The sequence below is a fragment of the Macaca fascicularis genome, chromosome 8 (genome assembly GCF_037993035.2).
Source record: "Macaca fascicularis isolate 582-1 chromosome 8, T2T-MFA8v1.1".
In the NCBI taxonomy this organism is placed as follows: domain Eukaryota; kingdom Metazoa; phylum Chordata; class Mammalia; order Primates; family Cercopithecidae; genus Macaca; species Macaca fascicularis.
Genome location: NC_088382.1, coordinates 56,572,402 through 56,598,870, shown reverse-complemented (window position 1 = coordinate 56,598,870; position 26,469 = coordinate 56,572,402).

Below are 26,469 nucleotides of genomic sequence, written 5' to 3'. Positions count from 1 at the left end.
AAAAAACAAACAACCCCAACAAAAAGTGGGCAAAGGATGTGAACAGACATTTCTCAAAGGAAGACATTCATACAGCCAACAGACACATGAAAAAATGCTCATCATTTCACTGGCCATCAGAGAAATGCAAATCAAAACCACAATGAGATACCATCTCACACCAGTTAGAATGGCGATCATTAAAAAGTCAGGAAACAACAGGTGCTGGAGAGGATGTGGAGAAATAGGAACACTTTTACACTGCTGGTGGGATTGTAAACTAGTTCAACCATTATGGAAAACAATATGTATTTATCTTACAGAAGTAAACCTTTATTTTGATTCAGCTGTTTGGAAATAGTTCTTTTGTTGAAGTTGCTAAGAAACATTTGGGAGCCTAGTGAAACCTATGGTGAAAAACACAATATCCCCAGATAAAAACTAGAAAGAAGCTATCTGTGAAACTGCTTTGTGATGTGTACATTCATCTCACAGAGTTAAATCCTTCTTTTGATTCAGTAAGTTGGAAATATTATTTTCTTAGAAACTGTGAAGGGACACTTGGGGAGCCCAGTGAAGCCTATAGTGAAAAACCAAATATTCCATGATAAAAACTAGCAAGAAGCTATTTGTGAAACTACTTTTTGATATTTTCATTCATTTCACAGGGTTAAACCTTCCTTTTATTTCAGCAGGTTGGAAAGAATCTTTTTGTAAAATCTGTGAAGGGATACTTGGAAGCCCAGGGAAGACTATAGTGAAAAAAAAAATCCCCAGATGAAAACTAGAAAGAAGTTATCAGTGAAACCACTTTTTGATGTGTGCATTCATCTCACAGAGTCGATCCTTCTCTTGATTCAGTTGGTTGGAAACAGCCTTTTTGTAGAATCTATGAAGGGACATTTGAAAGCCCTTTGAGGCCTATAAGGAAAAAGCAAATATCCCCAGATAAAAAGTAGAAAAAAAGTTATCTGTGAAACTGTTTTATGATGTTTGCATTCATCTCACAGAGTTAAACCCTTCTTTTGATTAAGCAGGTTGCAAACTGGCTTTTGGTACAAACTGTGAAGGGACATTTGAAGCCTATGGTGAAAAACTGAATATCCCCTGATAAAAATGAGAGAAACTATCTGTAAAACTGCTTTTTGATGTGTTCTTTTATCTCACAGAGTTAAACTTTTCTTTAGATTAAGCAAGTTGGCAGCAGTCTTTTTGTAGAATCTGAAAAAATATTTGTGAGCCCAGTGAACCTTTTGTTTCAGAAGGTTGGAAACAATCTTTTTGTAATATCTGTGAAGGGACATTTGGGAGCCCAGTGAAGTCTATAGTGAAAACCTGAATATCCCATGACAAAAACAAGAAAGAAACTAATCATGAAACCACTTTGTAATGTGTGTATTCATCTCCACCAAGGAACATTAGAAAGCCCATTGAGGCCTATAGAGAAAGACAGAATATTCCCAGATAAAAATTAGCAAGAAACAATCTGTGAAACTCCTTTGTGATGTGCTCATTTATCTCACAGAGGTAAAACTTTATTTTGATTTATACAGTTGGAAACAGCCTTTTTTTTTTTTTTTTTTTACAATCTGTGAAGGGATATTTAGGAGCCTACTCAGGCCTATGTGGAGAAACCTAATACCCCAAGATGAAAACTGGAAAGGAATGTTTGTGAACCAGCTTTGAGAATGTGTGCATTCATCTCACAGAGTTAAACCTTTCTTTTCATTCATCCAGTTAGAAAATATCTTTTTGTAGAATCTACAAAAATAAACTTGAAAACCCATTGAGGCCAATATATAAAAACCAAATATCCTGAGATAAAAATTAGAAAGAAGCTATCTGTGAAACCACTTTAAGATGTGTACATTTGTCCTAAAGACTTAAACCTTTCTTTTTATTCAGCAGGTAGAAAACAGTCTTTTTGTAGAATCTACAAAGGTACATTTGGGAGACCATTCTAGCCTACAGGACAAAACCGAATACCATACCTCCAGATAAAAACTAAAAAGAAGCTATTGGTGAAACTGCTTTACGATGTGTGAACTCATTCCACAGAGTTAAACCTTTCTTTTGATTCAGCAGGTTGGAAGAAGTCTTTTTGTAGAATCAGCAAAGGGACTTTTGGGAGCCCTTTGAGGCCTATGGGGAAGACAGTATTTTCAGATAAAAACTAGAAAGAAACTGTCTGTGAAACTGCTTTGCAATGTATGTCTTCATCTCACACATTTAAACCTTTGTTTTGGTTCAACAGGTTGGAAACAGTCTTTTTGTACAACCAGTGAAGGGACATTTAGGAGTCCATTAAGGCTGTTGGGGAAAAAATCAAATATCTCCAGAGGAGAATTTGAAGGAAGCTATCTGTGAAACCGCGTTGTGATATGTGCATTCATCTCACAAAACTAAACCTTTCTTTTGTTTCAGCAGTTTGGAAAGTCTTTTTGTGAAAACTGCGAAGGAACATATGGGAGCCAAATGAAGCTTATACTGAAAAAATTAATATTCCCAAATAAAAACTAGAAAGAAACTATCTGTGACACCACTTTGAGATGTGTGCATTTATCTAACAGAGTTAAACCTTTCCTTTGTTTCAGCAGGTTGGTTACAGTCTTTTTGTAGAATCTGCAATGGGACATTTGGGAGCTCAGTGAAGCATATAGTGAAAACCCAAATATTCCCTGATAAAAACTAGAAAGAACTAACTGTGAAGCTGCTTTGAGGTGTTGCGTTCATCTCACAGAATTAAACATTTCTTTTGATTTAGCAATTTGGAAACATTGTTTCTGTAAAATCTGTGAAGCAACATTTGGGAGCCCATTGAGGCCTATTGTGAAAAACCAAATATCCTCAGATAAAAACTAGAGCACAGCTATCTGCGAAACTGCTTTGTGATACTTGCATTCATCTCACAGAGGTAAAACTGTCTTTTGTTTCAGCAAGTTGGAAACAGTCTTTTTGTAGCATTTGTGAAGGGACATTTGGGAGTTTAATGAGGCCTATAAGGAAAAACTGAATATTACCAGATAAAAACTAGAAAGAAGCTATCTCTGAAACCACTTTGTGGTATTTCATTCACCTCACAAATTTAAATCTTTCTTTTGATTCAGCAGGTTGGAAACAGTCTTTCTGTAGAAACTGCAAAGGGATATTTTGGAGCCCAGTGAAGCCTATAGTGAAAACCTGAATATCCCCTGATATGACCTAGAAATAAGTTATCTGTGAAACTGCTTTGCAATGTGTGCATTTATGGCAGAATTAAATCTCTCTTTTGATTCAGGAGGTTGGATACAGTCTTTTTGTAAAATCTGTGGAGGGACATTTGAAAGCCCATTGACTTCTGTAGAGAAAGAGAGAATATCCCCAGATAAAAACTACCAGGAAACTATCTGCATAATCAATTTGCAAAACGTGCATTCATGTAACAGAGGTAAACCTTTCTTTTGATTTATCAAGTTGAAAATGGTCTTTTTGTACAATCTGCGTAGGGACATTTATGAGCCCATTCAGGCCTATGTGAGAAAACCTAATATCCCCAGATAAGAACTAGAAAAAAGGTATGTGTGAAACCCTGTTGTGATGTATGCATTCATTTCACAGAATTAAAACTTTCTTTTGATTATGCCAGTTAAAAACAGTCTTTTTGTAGAATCTATGAAATTAGACTTGAAAAATCATTAAGGCCTATATAGAAAAACTAATACCTGAGATTAAAAAAAAAAGAAGAAAGAAACTATGTGTGAAACCACTTTGGGGTGCATGTGCATTCATCTTACAGAGCTTAACCTTTCACTTGCTTAAGCACGTTGGAAACAGTCTTTTGCAGAATCTGTTAAGCAACATTTGGAAACTCGTTGAACTCTATATGAAAAAAAATAGAATATCCACAGACAAAAACTAGAAAGCTGTCTGTGCAGCTTAGTACAATGCATTCATTTATCTGAGAGAGTTAAACTTTTCTGTTGTTTCAGAAGATTGGAAACAATCATTTTGTAATATCTGTGAAGGGACATTTGGGAGCCCAGTGAAGTCTATAGTGAAAAACTGAGTATCTCCTGACAAACACTAGAAAGATCCTGTCTCTGAAACCACTTTGTGATGTGTGCATTCATCTCACAAAGTTAAACCTGTCTTTTGAATCAGCAGGTTGGATATAGTCTTTTTGCAGAATCTGTGAAGGAACATTTGAGAGCCCAATGAGGCCTGAAGGAAAAACTAAATGTTCCCAGATAGAAACTAGAAAGAAGCTATCTGCGAAACCAATTTGTGATGCATGTATTTATCTCACAGATGTAAACCTTCATTTTGATTCAGTAGATCTGAAAAAGTCTTTTTGTGGAATCTTTAAAGATACATTTTGAAGCCCATTGAAGTCTACAGTGAAAAATGGAATATCTACAGATGAAAACAAGAAAGAAGCTATCTGTGAAACCGCTTTGTGATGTGTGCATTCACCTCACAGAGGTAAACCTTTCTTTTGTTTCAGCTGGTTGGAAACAGCCTTTTTGTGGAATCTCTGAATGGAGAATTGAAAGCCCTTTGAGGTCTATTTAAAAAAAAAAAGTGAATATCCCCAGAAAAAAGCTAGAGTGAAGCTATGTGTGAAACCACTTTTCAATGTGTGTGTATTCATCTCACAGAGGCAAACTTTTATTTTGTATCAACAGGTTGGAAACAGTCTTTTTGTATAATCTGAAGTGGACATCTGAAAGTCCAGTGAAGCCTAAGTGAAAACTCAAATATTCCCTGATAAAAACTAGAAAGAAACTGAAATGGTTTTATGATGTGTGCATTCATCTCACAGAGTTAAGCCTTTCTTTTGATTCAGCATGTTGGAAACAGTCTTTTTGTAGAATCTCCAAAGGGAGAATTGAAAGTCTTTGAGGCCTATTAAAAAAAAAAAAAAAAAGGTGAATATCTCCAGATAAAAACTAGGAAGAAGCTATGTGTGAGACCGCTTTGCAATATGTGCTTTCACGTCACATAGATAAACCTTTATTTTGCTTCAGCAGGTTGGAAACAGTCTTTTTGTAGAGTCTGAAAGGGACATTTCAAAGCCTAGTGAAGCCTAAGTGAAAACGCAAATATTCCCTGATAAAAAACTAGAAAGAAACTAACTGTGAAACCATTTTATGACGTGCGCATTCATCTCAAAGAGTTAAACCCTTCTTTTGATTCAGCATGTTGGAAACAGTCTTATTGTAGAATCTGTGAAAGGACATTTTTAGCCCAGTGAAACCTATATTGAAAAACTGAATATTCCCTGATAAAAACTAGAAACATGCTGACTGTGAAACCGGTTTGCAGTGTGTGCATTAATCACACATATTTGAACCTTTATGTTGATTCAGCAGATTGGAAACAGTGTTTTTGTACACTTTGCAAAGGGACATTTGGGAGCTTTTTGAGGCCTCTATGGAAAAACTGAATATATCCATATAAAAACTAGAAAAAAGCTATTTGTGAAACTGCTCTGTGATGTGTGCATTCATTACACAGAGTTAAATGTTTCTTTTGTTTCTGCAGGTTGGAAACAGTATTTTTCTACAATTTGTGAAGGGAAATTTGGGAACCCATTAGGCTTATATAATTAAACCGAATATCCCCAGATAAAACCTGGAAAAACGCTAACTGTGAAACCACTCTGTGATGTGTGTCTTCACCTTAAAAAGTTAAACCTTTCTCTTGCTTCAGCACATTGGAAACAGTCTTTATGTAGAATCTGTGAAAAACATTTGGGAACCCCTATTGAGGTCTATAAGGAAACACTTAACCCCAGATAAAAACTAGAAAGAAGCTATCTCTGAAACGGCTTTTCATTGTGTGCATTCATCTCACAAAGTTAAAACTTTCCTTTGATTCAGCAGGTTGGACATAGTCTTTTGCAGAATCTGTGAAGGGACATTTGGGAGGCCACTGAGGATTTTAAGGAAAAGTTAAACATACACAGAAAAAAACTAGAAAGAAGGTATCTGTAGAACTGTTTTGTGATGTGTGCATTTATCTCACAGAGGTAAACCTTTTTTTCTGATTCTGTAGATTGAAAACTCTTTTTGTAGAATCTTTGAAGGGATATTTTGGAGCCCATTGAAGGCTATCGTGAAATATGGAATTTCCCAGATAAAAACTAGAAAGAAGCTATCTGTGAAACTGCTGTGTGATGTGTTTATTCCTTTCACAGGGTTAAACATTTCTTTTGTTTCAGGAAGTTGGAAACAGTCTTTTTGTAAAATCTGTGAAGGGACATTTGGAAGCCCAGTAAAGACGATAGTGAAAAACTGAATATCTCCAGATAAAAACTAGAAGAAAAACTATCTGTGAAACTGCTTTTTGATGTGTGCATTTATCTCACAGTGTCAATCTTTCTTTTGATTCAGCAGGTTGGAAACAGTCTTTTTGTAGAATCTGTGAAGGGACATTTTGAAAGCCGTTTGAGGCCTATAAGGAAAAAGTGAATATCCACAGATAAAAATTAGAAAGAGGCTATCTGTGAAACAAGTTTGCGATGTGTGCATTCATCTCACAGAGGTAAACCTTTCTTTTGATTCAGCAGGTTGGAAACAGTCTTTTTGTACAAACTGCGAAAGGACATTTGAAAGCCCAGTGAAGCCTAGAGTGAAAAACCAAATATCCCGTGATACAAATGAGAAAGAAGCTATCTGTGAAACTGCTTTGCAACGTATTCATTTATCCCACAGAGTTAAAGTTTTCTTTAGATTTAGCAGGTCGGCAGTGGTCTTGTTGTACAAACTGTGAAGGGACGTTAAGAGACCCAGTGAAACCTATAGTGAAAAACCAAATATCCCTGGACAAAAACTGCAAAGAAGCTATTTGTGAAACCACTTTGTGATGTGTGCATTCATCACACAGAGTTAAACCTTTCTTCTATTTCAGCAGTTTGGTAATAGTTTTGTTTTTTTCTTTTTTTGTTTGTTTGTTTGTTTTTTTTGTAGAATCTGTGAAGGGACATTTGTCAGCCCATTGAGGATTATAGGTAAAAACCTAATAACCCCAGATAAAAACGAGAAAGAAACTATCTCATAAACTGCTTTGTGACATTTGCAATTATCTCACAGAGTTAAACCTTTTTTTTATCACAGCAGGTTGGAATTAGTCTTTTTGTAGAGTCTGCGAAGGAACATGTGAAAGCCCAATGAGGCCCACAGAGAAAGACAGAATATCCCAAGATGATAACTGGCAAGAATCTGTCCATGAAAAAGTTTTGTGATGTGTGCATTCATCTCAACAGAGGTAAAACTATCTTTTGATATATCAGGTTGGAGACAGTCTTTTTATAAGATATACAAAGGAATATTTAGGAGCCCATTCAGGCCTATGTGGAGAACCTTAATATCCCCTGATGAAATCTAAAAAGAAGTTATCTGTGAAACCTCTTTGTGATGTGTGCATTCATCTCACAGAGCTAATCTTTCTTTTGATTCAGCAGGTTAGAAGCACAGTTTTTGTAGAATCTATGAAAGGACATTTGAAAGCCCATTGAGGCCTATATAGAAAAACTGAATATCCTGAGATAAAAATTAGAAAGAAGCTACCTGTAAAACCACTTTAAGATGTGTGCATTTATCTCAAATAATTAAACCTTTATTTTTATTCAGCAGATTGAAAACACGCTTTTTGTAGAATCTACAAAGGGACATTTGGGAGCCCTTTAAGGCCTTTAGCGGAAAACGAATGTTTTCAGATAAAAACTAGCAAGAAACTACCTGTGAAACTGCTTTGTGATGTGTTTATTCATTTAACACACATAAACCTTTCTTTTGATTCACTAGGTTGGAAAAACTCTTTTTCTACAATCTGCGAAGGGACATTTGGGAGTCCATTAAGGCCTATGGGGAAAAACAGAATATTTTCAGATAAAAGCTAACAAGAAACTATCAGTGAAACCGCTATGTGATGTGTACATTCATCTCACACAGTTAAACATTTCTTTTGATTCAGCAGGTTGGATACAGTGTTTTTGTAGATCTGTGAAGAGACATTTTGGAGCCCATTGAGGCCTGTGAGGAAAAAGAAAATATCCACAAATAAAAACTAGAAGGAAGCTATCTGTGAAACTGCTTTGCTATGTGTGTATTTATCTCAGAGAGGTAAACTTTTCTTTGATTCAGCATATTGGACACAGTCTTTTTGCAGAACTTGCAAAGGGACATTTGGGAGCTTATTGAGAAAGGATTTTCCTATATGGAAAAACAGAATATCCCCAGGTAAAAACTAAAAAGAAGCTATCTTTTTAACCACTTTGAGCCCATTGAGGCCTATATGGAAAAACTGAGTATCCTCAGATAAATCCTAGAAAGAAGCTAACAATGAAACTGCTTTGCTATGTGTGCGTTTGTCTCACAGAGTTAAATCTCTTTTGCTTCAGCAGGTTGAAAATAGTTTTTTTGTAGAATCTGTGAAGGGACAGTTGGGAGTACTTTGAGGCATATAAGGAAAAACTGAATATTCGCAAATAAAAACTAGAAAGAAGGTAACTTTGAAACCCCTTTGTGATGTGTGTATTCATTTCACAGAGGTAATCCTTTTTTTTGATTCGGCTTTTTGGAAAGAGCCCTTTTGTTGAATCTGTGAAGGGACATTTTGGAGCCCAGTGAAGTTCATAGTGAAAAACCCAATATCCCCAGATAAAAATTAGAAAAAAGCTATCTGTAAAATCGCTTTGTGATGTGTGCATTCATCTCACACAGTGAAATCTTTGTTTTGATTGAGCAGGATGGAAACAGTCTTTTTGTAGAATCTTCGAAGAGACATTTGAAAGCTTTTTGAGGCCTGTAAGAAAAAAGCACATTACCTAGATAAAAACTAGAAAGAAGCTGTCTGTGAAACCACTTTGTAATGTGTACATTAATCTCACAGAGTTAAACTTTCTTTTGATTCAGCAGATTAGAAACAGTTTTTTTTTTTTTTTTTTTCCCATAGAAACAGTGAAGGCACATTTGGGAACCCAGTGAAGCCTATAGTGAAAAACTGAATATCCTGTGATAAAAACTAGAAAGAAGTCATCTGTGAAACAGATTTGGGATGTGTGCATTAATCTCACAGAATTAAACTTTTCTTTAGATTCAGCAGTTTGGAAAAAGTCTTTTTGGAAGACCTGTATAGAAATACTTGGGAGCCCATTGAAGCATATAAGCAAAAACTGAACATTTTCCAATAAAAATTAGAAAGAAACTATCTGTAAAACGGTTTAGTGATGTGTGCTTTTATCTCAAAGAGGTAAACATTTCTTTTGATTCAGTATGTTGGAAACAGTCTTATTGTAAAATTTGCAAAGGGACATCTGGGAGTTTATTGAGGCCTATATAGAAAAACTCAATATCCCCAGACAAAAACTAGATAGAAGCTAACTGTGAAAATGCTTTCTGATATGTACATTCATCTCAAAAAGATAAACCTTTTTTTTGATTAGGGAGGTTGGAAGTAGTCTTTTTGTAGAAACTGCAAAAGAATATTTGGGAGTCTAGTGAAGCCTACAGTGAAAAACAGAATATCCTTTGATGAAGGGGTGGCCTGCCCCACCACACCTGTGGGTATATCTCATCAGGTGGGATGAGAGACTGAGAAAAGAAATAAGACACAGAGATAAAGTGTAGAGAAACAACAGTGGGCCCAGGAGACCGGCACTCAGCATATCAAAGACCTGCACTGGCACTGGTAACAGTCTGATCTCTCTTGTGAAATGTGCATTCATCTCACACAGTGCAATCTTTGTTTTGATTGAGCAGGATGGAAACAGTCTTTTTGTAGCAACTTCAAAGAGACGTTTGAATGCTTTTTGAAGCCTATAAGAAAAAAGTGAATTACCCAGATAAAAACTAGAAAGAAACTATCTGTGAAACTGCTTTGTGATGTGTACATTAGTCTCACAGAGTTAAACTTTCTTTTGATTCATCAGGTTGGACACAGTCTTTTTGTAGAAACAGTGAAGGCACATTTGGGAGCCCAGTGAAACCTATAGTGAAAAACTGAATATCCTGTGATAAAAACTAGAAAGAAGCTATCTGTGAAACTGGTTTGAGATGAGTGCATTCATCTCAGAGAATTAAACATTTCTTTAGATTTAGCAGGTTGGAAACAGTCTTTTTGGAGGATCTGTAAAGAAATACTTGGGAGCCCAATGAGGCATATAAGGAAAAACCAAATAACTTCCAATAAAACTTAGAATGAAGTCATCTGTAAAATGGTTTAGTGATATGTGCTTTTATCTCAAAGAGGTAAACATTTCTTTTTATTCAGGATTTTGGAAACAGTCTTCTTGTAGAATTTTCAGAGGGACTATATGGAAAAACTGAACATTTCCAAATAAAAACTAGAAAGAAGCTACACGTGAAACCCCTCTGTGATATGTGCATTTATCTCACAGATTTAAACATTTCTTTTGTTTTGGCAAATTGGAAAAAGTTTGTTTGTGTAATTTGTAAAGGGAAATATGGGAGTTAAATGCAGCCTATAGTGAAAAACCAAATATCGCCTGATAAAAACTAGAAAGAAGCTATCTGTGAAACCATCTTGTGATGTGTGCATTCATCTCACAGATTTAAATCTTTCTTTTGGTTTCACAGGTTGAAAACAGTCTTCTTATAGAATCTGCAAAGGTACATTGGAAAGCCCTTTGAAGCCAATTAGAAAAAAGAAAATTTCCCTACATAAAAACTATAAAGAAGCTACCTGTGAATCGGCTTTGAGATATGTGCATTTATCTCATAGAGATAAATATTTGTTTTGTTTTAGCAGATTAAAAACAGTCTTTTTTGTACAAACTGTGAAGGGTCATTTGGGAGCCCAGTGAATCCCATAGTGAAAAATAAAATATCCCCTGATAAAAACCAGAAAGAAGCTGTCTGTGAAACCACTTTGCAATGTGTGCATTCATCTCACCGAGTTAAACCATTCTTTTGATTCAGCAGGTTGGAAACAGTCTTTTTGTAGAATCTACGAGGCAGCATTTGGGAGCCCGGTGAATCCTATAGTGAAAAACAGATTATCCTCAGAAAAAACTAGAAAGAGGCTATCTATGAAACTGCTTTGTGATGTGTGCATTCATTTCACAGAGTTAAACTTTTCTTTTGATTCAAAATGTTGGATACGGTCCTCTGGTAGAATCTATGAAGGAACATTTGGGAGCCCATTGAGGTTTATAAGGAAAAACAGAATAGCCCCAGATAAAAACTAGAAAGAATCTATCTATGAAGCCACTTTGTGATGTGTGCATTAATCTCAATGAGTTATATATTCTTTTGATTCAGCAGGTTGGAAATAGTCTCTTTGTAAAATCTCAAAGGAACATTGAAAGCCATTTGAGGTCTATAAGGAAAAAGTCAATATTTACAGACAAAAACTAGAAAGAAACAATCTGTGAAACAGCTTTGCAATGTGTGCCTTCATCTCACAGAGTTAAACCTTTCTTTTGATTCAGCAGGTTGGAAATAGTGTTTTTGTACAAACTGTGAAGGGACATTTGGGAGCCCAGTGAAGCCTGTAGTGAAAACACGAATATTCTTTGATAACAACTGGAAAGAATCTAACTGTGAAACTGCTTTGTGATGTGTGCATTCATCTCATGGAGATAAACATTTCTTTTGATTCAGCATGTTGGAAACATTCTTTTGCAGAATCTGCAAAAAGACATTTAAAAGACCTTTGAGGCCTATAAGGGATAAGCAGATATCCACAGACAAAAGCTAGAAAGAAGCTATCTGTGAAACCACTTTCTGATGTGTGCATTCATCTGAGAGAGTTAAACTTTTCTTTTCATTCTGAAGATTAAAAACAATTTTTTTATGGAAACTCTGAAGGGAATTTGGGAACCCTGAGAAGGCTACAGTGAAAAATTGAATATACCCTGATACCACCTACATAGAATCTGTGAAACAGCTTTGTGATATGTGCATTTATCTCACAGAGTTAAATGTTTCTTTTGATTCAGCAGGTTGGAAACAGTGTTTTTGTAGAATCTACGAAAAGCCATTTGGGAGCACAGTGAAGACTACAGTGGAAACCCAAGTATTTCCTCATGAAAACTAGAAAGAATCTAACTGTGAAACCATTTACAATGTGTGCATTAATCTCACAGACTAAAACCTTTCTGTTGATTCATCAGGTTGGAAAGAGTCTATTTGTATAATCTGTGAATGGATATTTGAAAGACCTTTGAGGCCTGTGAGGGAAAAGTGAATAACTCCAGATATAAACCGGAAAAGATATCTGTGAAACTGCCTTGTGATGTGTGCATTCATCTCACAGAGTTAAACCTTTCTGTTCATTCAGCAGATTGGAAACAGATTATTATTATTATTATTTTTGTAGAAACTGTGAGGGGACATTTGGTAGGTTATTCAGGCCTATATGAAAATACCAGATATCCCCAAAATAAGTTAGAAAAAACTACCTGTGAAACAACTTCATAACGTATGCATTAAACTCAGAGGGTCAAATGATTCTTTTGATTCACCAGGTTGGAAACAATCCTTTTGTAGAATCTGCTAAGGGACATTTGAAAGTCCTTTTTGGCCTATAAGGGAAAAGTGAATGTCCCCAGATAAAATGACAAGAGGCTATCTCTGAAAGTGCTTTGCAATGTGTGCTTTCATTTCACAGAGTTAAATCTTTCTTTTGATTCAACAGATTGGAAACAGTCTTTTTGTGGAGTCTGCAAAGAGATATTTGGGAGCCCTGTGAAGCTTCTGGTAAAAAACTGAATATCCCTGGAAAAACTAGAAAGAAGCTATCTGTGAAACTGCTCTGTGATGTGTGCATTCATCTCCCATTCTCAAACATTTCTTATGTTTCTGCAGGTTGGTAACAGTCTTTTTGTAGAATCTGCAAAAAGACATATGGAGCCCATTGAGGCCTATATGGTAAAATCGAATATCCCCAGATAAAATCTGGAAAGAAGGCAACTGTGAAAGAACTTTGCAATGTATGCGTTCATCTAACATAAGTACATTATTCCTTTTCTTCAGTAGGTTGGAAAATGTCTTTGTAGAATCTGCTAAGGGACACTTTGGAGCCCAGTGAATCCTATTGTGAAAAACTGAATATCCCCTGATAAAAACTAGAAAGAACTGTGTGTAAAACTGCCTTGTGATATGTGCATTCATCTCACAGTGCTAAATCTTCCTTTAGATTCTGCAGACTGGATACAGTCTTTTTGTAGAATCTGTGAAGTGGCATTTGAAAGCCCGTTGAGTACTATAAGGAAAAAGCAAATATCACGAGATTAAACTAGAAATAATCTATCTCTGAAACCGTTTTGTGATGTCTGCATTTATTTCACAGGTTTAAACATTTCTTTGGATTCAGCAGGTTGGAAACAGTTTTGTGGTAGAAACTATGAAGTGACATTTGGAAGCCCAATGACACCCATAGTTAAAAACTGAATATCCCCTGAGAAAAACTAGAAAGAAGCTATCTGTAAACCCACCTTGTAATGTGTGCACTTATGTCACAGAGTTAAAACTTTCTTTTCTTTCAGCAGATAGTAAAAATCTCTTTTTGAAGAAACTGTGAAGAACTATTTGGGAGCCCTGTGAAGCCTGCATTGCAAACCTGCAAAAAAGCTATCTGTGAAACTTCTTTGTGCTGTGTGCGTTCATCTCACAGGGTTGAATCATTCCTTTAATTCAGCATGTTGGAAGCAGTCTTCTTGTAGAATATGCGAAGGAACATTTGAAAGCCCGTTGAAGCCTACAGAGAAACAGCAAATATCCCTAGATAAACACTAGAAAGAAGCTATTTGTGAAACCACTTTGCCATGTGTGCATTTATCTCACAAAGTTAAACCTTTATTTTGTTTCAGCAGGTTGAAAACAGTCTAGTTGCAGATTCTGTGAAGAAAGATTTGGGAATCCAGTGAAGTCAATAATGAAAATCTGAATATTCCCTGATAAAAACTAGAAAGAAACCAGCCATAAAATTCCTTGGCAATATGTGCATTCATCTCACAGAGTTAAACCTTTCTTTGATTTCAGCATGTTGGAAACAGTCTTTTTGTAGAAAGTGCGAAGGGCCATTTGGGAGCCCAGTGAAGCCTATAGTGAAAAACCTAATATCCCCTCATAAAAACTAAAAAGAAGCTATCTTTGAAACTGCTTTGTGATTTGTGAATTCATCTCACAGAGTTAAACATTTCTTTTGATTCATCAGGTTGAATATCTTGTTTTTGTAGAATCGGTGAAGGGATGTTTGGGAGGTCTATGAGGCCTAAAAGTAAAAAGCAAATATCTCCAAATAAAAACTAGAAAGAAGCTATCTGTTAAACCGTTTTGTATTGTGTGCATTTATCTCACAGATGTAAACCTTTCCTTTGATTCAGGAGGTTGGAATCCGTCTTTTTTGTAGAATTTGTGAAGGGACATTTGGGAACTTATTAAGGCCTATATGGAAAAACTGATTATCCGAAGATAAAAACTAAAAGAAGCTATCTGTGAAACTGTTTTTCGATGTGTGTATTCATCTTGCAGAGTTAAACCTTTCTTTTGATTCAACAGGTTCAAAGCAGTCTTTTTGTAGAAGCTGTGAAGAAACATTTGGGAGCGCAGTGAAGCCTAGAGTGAAAAACTGAATACCCTTGACAAAAACTAGAAAGAAGCTATCTGTCAAACTGCTTGCAATGTGTTTGTTTATCTCACAAAGTTAAACTTTTCTATTGTTTCAGCAGCTTGGAAACCATATTTCTGTAGAATCTGCAAGGGACATTTGGGATCTAGTGAAGCCTATAGTAAAAAACCAAATATCCCCTGACAAAAACTAGAAAAGGGCTATCTTTGAAACTGCTTTGCAATATGTACATTTAGCTCACAGAGTTAAAAATTTCTTTTATTTCAGCAGGTTAAAAGCAGGTTTTTTTGTAGAATCTGTGAAGGCACATTTGGGGACCCAATGAAGTCTATACAAAAAAACCAAATATCCTCAGAAAAAAATTGAGAAAAAAGCTAAATATGAAGCCACTTTTCAATGTTTGCATTCAAGTAAGAGAGTTACACTTTTCATTCAGCAGGTTGAAAACGTTTTTATTTTTTTATTATGTATTTATTTTTTTATTATGTATTTATTTTTTTAGAATCCGTGAAGGGACATTTGGGAGCCCATTGAAGCCTATAGTTAAAAACTGAATATCCCAAGATAAAATGTAGGAAAAACTATCTGAGAAACTGCTTAGTGAAGTGTGCATTCTTCTCACAGAGTTTTACCTTTATTTTGTTTCAGAAGGTTGGAAACAGTCCTTTTGTAGAATCTACAAAAGGACATTTGAGAGCCCAGTGAAGCCTAAAGTGAAAAACTGAATATTTCTTGATAAATACTAGAATGAACGTATCTGTGAAACCACTTTGCAATGTGTGCATTCATCTCCAAGGATTAAAGGTTTCTGTTGATTCAGCAGGTTGGATATATTGTTTTTGTATAATCTGTGAAGGGACATTTTTGAGCCCATTGTGGCCTGTAAGGAAAAAGCGAATATCCACAAATAAAAACTAGAAAGAATCTAACTGTAAAACCGCTTTGTGATATGTACCTCTAACAGAGGTAAATATTTCTTTTGATTCAGCAGGATGGAAAGTCTTTTGGAGAATTTATGAAGGGACATTTATGAGCTTATTGAGGACTGTATGGAAAAACTGAATATACCCAGATAAAAACTAGAAAGAAGCTCTCTAATAAAGCACTTTGTGATGTGTGCATTCATCTTACATAATTAAATCTTTCTTTTATTTCAGCAGGTTTGTAATAGCAGTTTTTTTTTTTTTTTTTAGTATGTGAAGGGACATTTGGGAGCCCATTGAGGACTATATGGAAAACCCCAATATCCTTAGAAAAAAAAACTAGAAAGAACCTAACTCTTTGTTGTTGTTGTTGTTGTTGTTGAGACGGAGTCTCGCTCTGTCGCCCGGGCTGGAGTGCAGTGGCCGGATCTCAGCTCACTGCAAGCTCCGCCTCCCGGGTTTACGCCATTCTCCTGCCTCAGCCTCCCGTGTAGCTGGGACTACAGGCGCCCGCCACCTCGCCTGGCTAATTTTTTGTATTTTTAGTAGAGACGGGGTTTCACTGTGTTAGCCAGGATGGTCTCGATCTCCTGACCTCGTGATCCACCCGTCTCGGCCTCCCAAAGTGCTAGGATTACAGGCTTGAGCCACTGCGCCCGGCCGAACCTAACTCTTAAACCACTTTGTTATGTGCGCATTCATCTCATGGATTTAAACCTTTCTCTTTTTTTTTCAGCAGGTTGGAAACAATCTTTTTGTAGAAACTGCAAAGGGACATTTGGGAGTCCTTTGAGGCCTATAAGGAAAAACAGAATATCCCCAGATGAAAACTAGAAAGAAGGTTTATGTGAAACCACTTTGTGATGTGTGCGTTTATCTCACAGAGGTAAACCATTGTTTGTATTTAGCAGGTGGGAAACAGTCTTTCTGCAGAATCTCTTAAGGGATATTTGGGACCTCACTGAAGCCTACAGTGAAAAATAAAATATTCTCAGATAAAAACTAGAAAGAAGCCATCTGCAAAACCGCTTTGTGATGTGTCCATTTATCTCAGAGCATTAAACGTTACTTCTGTTTCAACAGGTTTGTAAACAGTCTTTTGAGGAAACTGCAAAGAAACATTTGGGAACCCAGTCAAGCCTATGATAAAAAATTGAATATCCTCTGGCAAAAACTAGAAAGAAGTTATCTGTGAAACCACTTTGTGATGTATGCATTCATCTCACAGAGTTAACCCTTTCTTTTTATTTATTAAGTTGGAAAGAGTCTTTTTGTACAATCTGTGAAGAGACATTTAGGAGCCCATTTGGCCTATGTGGAAAAAGTGAATACATCCAGATAAAACTTAGAAAGAAGCTATCTGTGAAACTGCTTTGTGATGTGTGCATTCATCTCACAGAGTTATACCTGTCTTTTGATTCACCAGGTTGGAAGAAGTCTTTTTGAAGAATCAGCGAAGGGACATTTGGGAGCCCTTTCAGGCTTATACGAGAAAAAGGAATATTTTCAGATAAAAACTAGCAAGAAGCTATCTGTGAAAAAGTTTTGGGATATGTGCATTCATCTCACACTTTTAAACCTTTCTTTTGATTCCACATTTTGGAAGCAGTCTTTTTCTACAATCTGCGAAAGGACATTTGGGAGCTCAACTAAACCTATAATGAAAAACTGAATATCCCCAGATAAAAACTAGAAAGATGTTCTCTGTGAAATTTCTTTGCAATGTGCACATTTATCTCACAGAGTGAAACTTTTATTTTGATTCAGCAGGTTGGAAACAGTCTTTTCATAAAAACTGTGAAGTGACATTTGGGAGCCCAGTGAAGCCTATAATGAAAAACTGAATATTCCCTGAAAAAAACTAGAAAGAAGTTATCTGTGAAAAAGCTTTCTTATGTATGCATTCATCTCACACAGTAGGAACTTTGTATTGTTTCAGCAGGTTGTTTACAGTCTTTTTGTAGAAACTGTGAAGGGACATTTGGGAGTTTATTGAGGCCTATATAAAAACTCAAATATCCCCAGATAAAAACTAGAAAAATCTACCAGTGAAACTGCTTTGCATTGTGTACATTTTTCTCCAGATGTAAACCTTTCTTTTGATTCATGATGTTGGAAGCAGTCTTTTTGTAGAATCTGTGAAAGGACATTTGAAAGCCCTTTCAAGCATATAAGGAAAAATCGAATATCCACAGACAAAAACCAGAAAGAAGCTATCTGAGAAACCACATTGTGATGTGTGCATTCATCTCAAACAGTAAAAATTTTCTTTCGATTTAGCAGGTTGGAAACGGTTTTTTTTTTTTTTTGTAGCAACTGCGAATGACAATTTGGAGACCAGTGAACATTATAGTGAAAAACGAAATATCCACTGATACAACCTAGAAAGAAACTCTTTGTGAAACCGCTTTGCTATGTGTGCATTTATCCACAGAGTTAAATCTTTCTTTTGATTCAGCAGGATGGAGACAGTCTTTTTGTAGAACCAGCAAAGGAACATTTGAAACCACTTTGAGGCCCATGAAGAAAATTCGACCTTCTTCTGATAAAAACTAGAAAGAAGCTATCTGTGAATCACTTTGTGATGTGTAAATTCAGCTCACAGAGTTTAACTTTTATTTTATTTCAGCAGATTGGAAACAATCTTTTTGTAGAATCTGTGAAGGGACATTTGAAAGCCCATTGAGGCCTGTACAGAAAGACTGAGTATCCCCAAATAAAAACTAGCAGGAAACTACCTGTGAAACTGCTTTGTGATGTGTGCATTCCTCTCACAGAGTTAAATCTTTCTTTCAATTTATCAAGTTAGAAACAGTCTTTTTGTGCAATCTGTTAAGGGACATTTAGGAGCCCATTTATGCCTAAGTGAAAAAACTGAATATCACCAGATAAAAACTGGAAAGAGGCTATCTGTGAAACTGCTTTTTGGTGTGTGTACTCATCTCATGGAGTCAATCCTTTCTTTTGAATCACCCATTTGGAAGAAGTCTTTTTGTAGAATTGGTGAAGGGACATTTGGGAACTCTTTGAGGCATATAGGGGAAAACAAGATATTTTTGGATAAATACTAGCAAGAAGCTATCTGTAAAAATGGATTGAGATGTGTGCATTCACCTCACACATTTAACCTTTTCTTTTGGTTTATCGGGTTAGAAACAGTCTTTTTGTACAATCTGCGAAGGAACATTTGGGAGCCCTTTAAAGGCTATGGGGAATAACAGAATATCACCAGATGAGAACTAGAAAGAAGCTATCTGTGAAACCGCATTGTGATGTGTGCATTCACCTCACAGAGCTAAAGCTTTCTTTTGATTCAGCAGGTTAAAAACAGTCCTTTTGTAGAATCTGCGAAAGGGCATTTGAAAAACCATTAAGGCCTGTACAGAAAAGCCTAATAACTGATATGAAAAAGAAAGAAAGAAAGAAAGAAACGATCCATAAAACTGCATTGATTTGGGTGCATTCATCTCACAGAGTGAAACCTTTCTCTTGCTTCAGCACGTTGGAAACAGTCTTTTTGTAGACTCTGCAAATGAACATTTGGGAGCCCATTGAGGCCTATAAGGAAAAACTAATATTCTCTGATAAAAGCTAGAAAGAAGCGATCCCTGAAACCAATTTGTGAAGTGTGCATTTATTTATTTCACAGTTGTAAAGTTTTCTTTTGCTTCATCAGGTTGGAAACAATCTTTTTGTAGGAACTGTGAAGGGATATTTGGGAGCCCAGTGAAGCTTATGGAGAGAAACTGAGTATCTCACAATAAAAACTAGAAAAAAGCTATCGGTTAAAATGTTCTGTGATGTGTGCATTTCTCTTTTGTTTTCATCAGGTTGGAAACAGCGTCTTGCAGAATCTGTGAAGGGACATTTGGGAGCCCATTGAAGCCTATAGTGAAAACCCAAATATTCCCAGATAAAAACTAGAAATTAGCTAACAGTGAAACTGCGTTGTGATGTGTGCATTCACCTCACAGAGTTAAACATTTCTTTTGATTCAGCAGGTTGCAAACAGTCTTTTTGTAGAATTTGTGAAAACAACATTGCCAACTTATTGAGGCCTGTATTGAAAAAGCGAATATCCACAGAAAAAAACAAGAAAGAAGCTATATGTGAAACCGCTCTGTGATGTGTGCATTCATCCCACAGAGTTAAACCTTACTTTTGTTTCTGCAAGTTGGAAACAGTCTTTTGTTAGAATTTGTGAAGAGACATTTGTTAGCCCACTGAGGCCTATATGGAAAAATGGAATATTTCCAGAAAAAAACTAGAAAGAAGCTATCTGTGAAACTGCTCTGTGGTGTGTCCATTCATCCCAGAGTTAAATATTTCTTTTGTTTTTGCAGGCTGGAGACATTCTTTTTGTAGACTCTGCAAAGGGACATTTGGAACCCATTGAGGCATATATGAAAAAAAAAATACCCACATAAAACTCGGAAAGAAGCTAACTGTGAAATTGCTTCAAAATGTGTACATTCATCTCACAGAGTTTAAACTTCATTTTGATTCAGCAGGTTGGAAACAGTTTTTTTGTAGAAACTCCAAAGGGATATTTGGGTGCCCAGTGAAACCTATAGTGAAAAACAGAATATCCACTGATACACCCTAGATAGGAGCTTTGTGTGAAACTTCTTTGCAATGTGTGCATTTATCCACAAAGTTTAAACTTTCTTTTGATTTATCAAGTTGGAAACAGTCTTTTTATAGAAATAGAGAAGGGACATTTGAAAGCCCTTTGAGGCCTATAAGAAAAAAAGTGAATATCTTCAGATAAAACTAGAAAGAAGATATCTGTGAACCACTTTGTAAAGTGTACATTCACCTCACGAAGTTAAAACTTTCTTTTGATTCAGCAGGTTGTGAAGAGTCTTTTTATAGAAACTGTGAAGGGATTTTTGGGAGCCCAGAGAAGCCTGTAGTGAAAAAACAAATATCCCATGATAAAAACTAGAAAGAAGCTATCACTGAAACTGCTTTGTGTTGTGTATATTTATCTCAGAGTTAAATCTTTATTTTGATTCAGCAGAAAGAGACTTTTTGAAGAATTTGCAAGGGGATAGTTATTGGGAGCTTATTGAGGTCTGTATGGAAAAACTATATATTAACAAATAAAAACTAGAAAGCAGATATCTCTGGAACCACTCTGCGATTTGTCCTTTCATACCACGGAGTTAAAATTTTGTTTTGTTTCTGCAGATTGGAAACAGTCTTTCTGAGAAATCTGTTAAGACACATATGGGAGCCCATTGAGGTCTATAAGGAAAACAAGAATATCTTCAGTTAAAACCTGGAAGGAAGCTAACTGTGAAACCCCTTTGTGATGTGTGCATTCATGTCACAGAGTTAAAACTTTCTTTTGAGTCAGCAGGTTTTAAAGAGTCTTTTTGTAGAATCTACAAAAAAAAAAAAAAAAAAAGAAAAAAGAAAAATGGGAGCCCATTTAACCCTATAGAGAAATCCAAGTAACTACAGGTAAAAACTAGAAAGAAGCTATCTGTGAAACCGGTTTGTGATAAGAACATTTTCTCACAGTTGTAAGCCTTTCTTTTGATTCAGCAGGTTGGAAACAGTCTTTTTCTAAAATGTGTGAAGGAACATTTGAAAGCTCTTTGAGGCCTATAAGAAAAAAAGTGAATAGTTCCAGATAAAAACTAGAAAGAAGCTATCTGTGAAATCGTTTTTTTAATATGTGCATTCATCTCACAAAGATAATTTTTTCTTTTTATTCAGCAGGTTGGAAACAGTCTTTTTGTAGAAACTGCGAAGGGACATTTGGGAGCCCAGTTAAGTCTGTAGTGAAAAACAGAATGTGCCCTGATTCAACCTAGAAAGAAGCTATCTCTGAAATTGCTTTGTGATGTGTGCATTTACCTCACAGGGTTAAAACTTTCTTTTGATTCAGCAGGTTAGATACAATCTTTTTGTAGAATCTGCAAAGGGACTTTTGAAAGCCCTTTGAGGTCTACATAAAAAAGTGAATATCCCAAGATAAAAACTAGAAAGAAGTTATCTGTGAACCTCTTTATGATGTGTACATTCATCTCACAAAGTTAAACGTTTCTTTTTTCTTCAGCAGGTTGAAACAGTTTTTTTGTACAAACGACAAAGGGACATTAGGGAGCCCAGTGATGGTTATAGTGAAAAACCAAATATCCCATGACAAAAACTAGAAGGAAACTATCTGTGAAACCGCTTTGCAATGTGGGCATTTATCTAAGAGAGTTTAAACTTTCTTTCATTTCAGCAGGTTGGAAACTGTCTTTTTGTAGAATCTGCAAAGGGACATTTGGGAGCCCAGTGAAGCCTGTAGTTAACACCCTAATATTCACTGATAAACACTAGAAAGAAGCTAACTGTGAAACCATTTTGTGATGTGTGCATTCACCTCACAGAGTTCAACCTTTCTTTTGATTCAGTGGGTTGGAAATAATCGTTTTTAGAATCTGTGAAAAGACATTTGGGAGCCCAGAGAATCCTGTATTGAAAAACTAAATATTCCCTGATAAAAATTAAAAAAATGCTAGCTGTGAAACTGGTTTGTGATGTGTGCATTCATCTCACAGAGTTAAACCTAAAGGCCTAATATCTATAGATACAAACTAGAAGGAAGCTACCTGTGAGACCACTTTGCAATGTATTCATTTATCTCACAGAGTTAAATATTTCTTTTGTTTCAGCAGATTGGAAAGAGTATTTTTGTAGGAAGCTATCTGAGAAACTGCTTTGTGATGTGTGCATTCAGCTCACAGAGTTACACCTTACTTTTGATTCAACAGTGTGGGAACATTTTTTTGTAGAATCTGCGAACTTATATTTCTATGGACATTGAGGCCTATAGTGAAAACCTGAATATCCTGCAATAAAAACCAGAAAGAAGCTATCTGTGATGCTGCTTTGTGATGTATGGATTCAGATCACAGAGTTAAATCTTTGTTTTGATTCAGCAGTTTGGAAACACTATTTTTGTGGAGTCTGCACAGGGGCATTTCAGAGCACAGTAAGGTCTTTAGTGAAAAACCAAATATCCCACGACAAAAACTAGAAAGAAGCTATCTGTGAAACTGCTCTGTGAGGTGGAGATTCAGCTCACAGATTTAAACCTTTTAATTTGATATGCAGGTTGGAAACACTCTTTTTGTAAAATCTGTGAAGAAATATTTTGGAGCACGCTGAGGCTTATACTGAAAAATCAAAGATCCCATGATTAAAAAAAAGAAAGAAGCTATCTGGAAAACTGCCTTGTGATGTGTACATTTATTTCACACACTTAATCCATTCTTTTGATTCAGCAGGTTGAAAACACTCTTTTTGTAGACTCTGCGAAGGGATTTTTCAGAGCCCACTAGGGCCTATAGTGAGAAACTCTTTTTTTGTAGAGTTTTCTAAAGGATATTTTGGAGTGCACTGAGGACTCTAATGAAAAACGAAATATCCTGCGAAGAAAACTAAAATTAAGCTGTCAGTGAAACTGATTTGTAATGTTTGCATTTAGCTTACAGAGTTAAATCTTTCTGGTTTTCAGGAGGTTGGAAACACCTTTTATGTGGAATCTGTGAAGGGACATTTCTGAGTTCACTGAGGTTTACAGTCAAAACTGAATATCTCACGATAAAAAATAGAAAGAATCTATCTGGGAAACTGCTTTGTGATATGTGTATTCAGCTCACAGAGTTAAATCTTTATTTTGATTCACCATGTTGGAAACACTCTTTTTGTAGAATCTCTGAAGGGATATTTTGGAGCCCACTGAGGCCTAGAACAAAAAACAGAATATTCTGCAATAAAAACTAGAAAGAACCTATCTGTAAAACTGCTTTCTGATGCCTTAATTCAGCTCAGAGTTGACATTTTGGTTGATTCATCAGCTTGAAAACTTTGTGTGTGTGTGTTTGTGTGTGTGTGTGTGTGTGTGTGTGTAGAATCTGTACAGGGACATTTTGGAGTGCACTGAGGCTTACAGTGAAAAACTGAATATCCCACTATATAAATTAGAAAGAAGGTATTTATGAAATGGCTTTTTAATGTGTGGATTCAGCACTGAGACTTATACCTTTCTCTTGATTCAGGAGATTGGAAACACTATTATAGAAGAATCTGCAAAGGGACATTTTGGAGTGCACTGAAGCATATACTGAAAAACAAAATGTCCCATGATTAAAGCTAGAAAGAAGCTATCTCTGAAACTGATTTGTGATGTATGGATTCAGCTTACAGAGCTAAACCTTCTTTTGTATTCAGCAGGTTGGAAACACTTTTATTTTTAGAAATTGTGATGGTACATTTTAGAGTGCAGTAAGGTCTATAGTGAAAAACAGAATATCCATCCATACAAACTAGAAAGAAAAGCTATGTGTTAAACAGCTTTGTGATGTGTGCATTCAGATCACAGAGATAAACCTGTCTTTTGATTTGGCAGTACTGAAACACTTTTTTTGTAGAATCTGGGAAGTGACATTTCAAAGCCCACTGAGGCCTACAGTAACAAACCGAATATCCCTAGATAAAAACTAAAAAGAAGCTCTCTGTAAAATTGCTTTGTGATGTGTGGATTTAGCTCACAGAGTTAAAGTTTTCTTTTGATTCAGCGGTCTGAAGACACTCTTTTTGTAGAATCTGTGAAGGATCATTTCAAAGGGCATTGAGGTCTATAGTGAAAACAAAATATCCTGTGAAAAAAACTAGAAAGAAGCTATGTGTGAAATGCTTTGTGCTGTGTCCATTCAGCTCACAGGGTTAAACTTTTGTTTTGATTCAGCAGTTTGGAAACACTGTTTTTGTAGAATCTGCAAAGAAACATTTCAGAGTGTAGTTAAGGCCTATTGTGAAAAACCAAATATTCCATAATAAAATCTAGAAAGAATCTATCTGTGAATGTTTTTTTGTGGAGATTCCGCTCACAGAGTTCATTTTTCATTTAATTCAACTGCTTGTAAACATTCTTTTTGTAGCACCTGTGAAGGGACACTTCAGGTCCACTGAGGCCTATAGTAAAATACCAAATATCCCTAGATAAAAACTAGAAAGAAGATAGCTGTGAAATTGCTTTGTGATGTGTGCATTCAGCTCAAATAATTAAAACTTACTTTTGAATCAGCATTTTGGAAAAACTCTTTTTGTGGAATCTGTGAAAGGACTTTTTAGAGCACAGTGAGGCTTATAATGAAAAACTGAATATCACATGATAAAAATCTAAAAATCTAAAAAACGCTATTCATGAAACTGCCTGTGTTGTGTGTATTCAGCTCATAGAGTTAAATATTTTTATTAAGCAGTTTGGAAACACTCCTTTTGTAGAATCCTTAAATGGACATTTTGGAGCCCAGTGAGACCTATAGTGAAAAACTGAATATCCCAGGATAAACACTAGAAAAAAGCTATCTGTGAGACTGCTGTGTGATGGATGGATTCAGCTTACAGAGTTAAACCTTTTTCTGATACAGCACATTGGAAAACCTCTTTGTATACAAATTGTGAGGTGACATTTCGGAGGGCTGTGAGTCATACAGAGAAAAACCGAATATACCATGATAAAAACTAGAAAGAAGTTACCTGTGACACAGCTTTGTGATGTGTTGATTCAGCCCACAGAGTTAAACTTTTCTTTTGATTCAGCAGTTTGATAACACTCTTTTTCTACAATCTGCAAAAGGAATTTTGCGGGCCTTGAGGACAATAATGAAAAATTGAATATTCCTGAATAAAAATTACAACAAAGCTATCTGTGAAACTGCTTTGTGATGTGTGGATTCAACTCAAAGAGTTAAAACTTTCTTTTGATTAAGCAGGTTGGAAACACTCTTTTTGTAGAATCTGCAGAGACATTTTGGAACCCACTGAGACCTACAGTGAAAATTCAAATATCCCTAGATAAAAACTAGAAAGAAGCTATCTGTGAACCTGCTTTGCAATGTGTGTTTTCAGATCTCAGATGTAAACCTTGCCATTGATACAGCTGTTTGCAAACACTCTTTTTGTAGAATCTAGAAAGGGACATTTTAGACCACAGTGAGGCCTACAGTGAAAAACCAAATATCCCTGGAAAAAAATTACAAAGAAGCTATCTGAAACTGCTTTATATATGTGGATTCATTTCACAGAGTTAGACCTTTCTTTTGATTCAGCAGGTTGAAAACACTCTTTTGTAGAATCTGCTATGGGACATTTGGGAGCCCATTGAGGACTATGGTAAAAAACAGAATATCCCTAGATAAAAACTAGAAAGAAGCTATCTGTGAACTGCTTTGCGATGTCTGGATTCATCTCACAGAGTTAGACCTTTATTTTGATTCAGAAGTTTGGAAATACTCTTTTTGTACAATCTGCGAAGGAACATTTCAGAACTCACTGAGGCCTATATTGAAACACTGCATGTTGTAGAAAGAAACTATTTCTGAAATTGCTTTGTAATGTGTGCATTCAGCTCACAGAGATAAAAGTTCCTTTTGATGCAGCAGTTTGGAAACAGTGTTTTTGTAAAATCTGCAAAGAGACATTTCATAGGGCATTGAGGACTATAGTAAAAAACAGAATATCCTGCAATAAAAACTAGAAATAAGCTATATGTTAAACTGTTTCATGATGTGTGGATTCAGCTCATTGTGTTGAACTTTTTTTTTAAATTATTCATCAGGTTGGAAAAACTCTTGTGGAATCTGCGAAGGGATATTTCAGATTTCAGTAAGACCCATAGTGAAAAACAAAATTTCGTGCAATAAAAGCAAGAAAGAAGCTCTGTGTGAAACTGATTTGCAATGTGCAGATTTAGCTCACAGGATTAAACCCTTCTTTTCATTCAGTAGTTTGAAAACACTCTTTTGCAGAATCTGCAAAGGGACACTTCAAAGTGCATTAAGGCAAATAGTGAAAAACTGAATATACTGAGATAAAAACTAGGAGGAAGCTATGTTTGAAACTGCTTTGTGATGTGTGCCTTTATCTTACAGAATTAAGCCTACTTTTGATTCAGTTGTTTCTAAACACTTTTTTTGTAGAC